Consider the following 2,536-nt stretch of genomic DNA (forward strand, 5'->3'; position numbering starts at 1 on the left):
TGACCACAGTTAAAAAAAAATTGTTGACATAAACAACACATGAAAACAATTATCATAGACATAACACAATTATGTGAAATCCAGGTGCACCAAAGATGAGAGAAGGCAGAAAGCTTCTATCTCTAGCTCTTTAATATGAAAGAAAAAAAAAGGCTTAGTGACTTAAAAGAAAGGGTGATGTTTGCCATGTAGACTTAAGGTAATATCTCTTTCCCTTTTAAGAGCTAAAAAACTGAAGAGTGTTATAAATAAAACCGGATATCTATGAACCCTATCCATACCTCACAAAGAACACATGGACAAAGCCATAGTTTTGGCAAAGCAGATTTTACTTTTGCATAAGGGTGCATTACATGGTCAGTCAGATCCAGTTTAAAAGAATCTGCCTTAAGAGAAGAGCTCAGCTGCCCCAGGCCATCAGGTTCAGGAGTGAAACAGGGCCTTCAATTAAATAAATGTTTTACAAGGTGTGGTGGGATTAAAAGATTAGAATTTCAGAAACCAGGTTTTAGGTTTTACAGGTTTTGAAAGAGAAGACTAATATTTAATGCTTGTTACAGAGAGAGATGCCTTTACATAGGAAACCTGCAGAGTTCCCCTTGTCTAAGTTATTAGCATAACACAAATCAGACAAAACAGGACTAACAACAGTAAAGGAAACATTAAGATTTTAGGTGAAGAATAAATAAACTTTAAAGGCAATTATTCTGAACATGTTGTAGTTATCTCACTTTGTCTCTTGGAGGCAAGAGACTGGCTTAGTCCTTCTTGGGGACCAGCTCTTTCATGTACCCCAGGAAAAGCTATGTGCTGTTGTATCTGATTCAGATACCAGACTATGGATGAATCTATGATATTTTTAAGTGGGTTTTTGGCCAGAAAAATAGAAGAAAAGGAATCCAAAGTGCTTAGTAGGGTAGACCATACAGGTGACAGATGAGAAACTCACCAACAGTGCTTCAAGATGGATCTTACCAGGAGTGTTCAGAGACTTCAAGATTAACTGTGACATAGCTGTCACATGATCATCATTAGGAGCCTGAGGAATTTCAAGCTTAGAGAATTCTACTCAAGCCAAACCAGCATTCCTGGCTGGCTTCGGTTGCTGAAGGGAAATTTAAGAATAGCTAGTATAAATAAAGACAATTTTAATGTAGACTTAGGCATGAAAGTTAAGGACAAAGGGGAAGAGAAAATGAGACATAGCCAAGCTTCCTGGAAGCTTTGTCCTAGGAGATAAAGAACAAAGGGTAAGGTCAGAGAAACATGAGATAAGCCTAGTCTTAGAATTTATCTAATAGTTCTGATTCAATCTCTAAAAATTTTAATTAATTATTAAAATTTTAATATTTTCTGCCAGGCATGGTGGCACATGCTTTTAATCCCAGAACTTTGGAGGCAGAAGCAGGATAATCTCTGTGAGTTTGAGGCCAGCCTGGTTTAGGTAGTGAGTTCCAGCTGGGGCCAGCTGGGGTATAGGGAAACCTTGTCTCAAAAAGACCAAAAATTTTAAAAAAAAGTATTTTCTTTTAGTCACATGTATTTTTCTAGAGCTCTTATTTTTGTAATTTGCCAATTTTATAATTTTGTCTTTTTAGATAATCTCACATTTTAATTAAAGCAGACTTCCATGCGATGGTTTTAAATTTTATTGGCTAGGACTTTTAGTTAAGCACACACACACACACACACACACACACACACACAAATACAAATTTTAGAAGATTAAATATTCCCCACTGAGAGGCCAAGTTATCTTTGGTTAGATCTCCCCATTTTTCCAAATACTTGCAAGTTGAAAGTTCATAATTATCATACATAAAACCAGCTATAGTGCCAGATGGCAGTTTATCTTCAAATGCTTCCTCCTTTTTGGAAAACTTGTTTTTCATTTTTAAATTAATTAATTTAATTTAAAAATAAATTTTTAAGACTCCTATCCTCAGGCCTCTTGGGGTAAGTCTATAGCGCAGCCCTCCGTGCCTTGACTCCCCAAGCCACATTCACCCTTCCATCTCCCCCGCTGTTCGCTACTCCTAGTTTGGGACCTGCGCCATCCCTAGACTTGGGGCCTCAGACACTGGGGGAACCTATACTTCTTCCTGACCCTTTTCACCCAGACCAACTTAGTGCCTTTCTTGGGCCCCAGGGGCACCGCTTCTGGACCTGGCCCCGCCCTCACCTCCCTCTACTGCCTTGGTCCTGCAACACCTGCCAGCCTCTTGCTGGGGCTGACAGCCTCTTTCTGGGGCTCCGAGGCTTACCTTTCCTCTCCCTGATCCTTTGCATCCAGTACAACCCAGCTACTCAATCCACTCCCTGGGAAATCTTGGGACTTCTTCCCACCCCATCTGCTTTTGCATCCCCACGTGGCGTGGCCACTGCCAGGGTCTCAGATCAGTCCAACACCCAAGTCCCTGAGGCCAAAATCATTTTTAGAAGATTCCAGACCTAAGGAGAAAGTCTGAAAACTTCTGACCCACATTGGAATTGGGCCACCGCGGAACTCCTGAAGACAAAATCAATCCGGCCACGA

The sequence above is a fragment of the Nannospalax galili genome, unplaced genomic scaffold, assembly GCF_000622305.1.
Source record: "Nannospalax galili isolate Female #2095 unplaced genomic scaffold, S.galili_v1.0 scaffold1095, whole genome shotgun sequence".
Classification (NCBI taxonomy): domain Eukaryota; kingdom Metazoa; phylum Chordata; class Mammalia; order Rodentia; family Spalacidae; genus Nannospalax; species Nannospalax galili.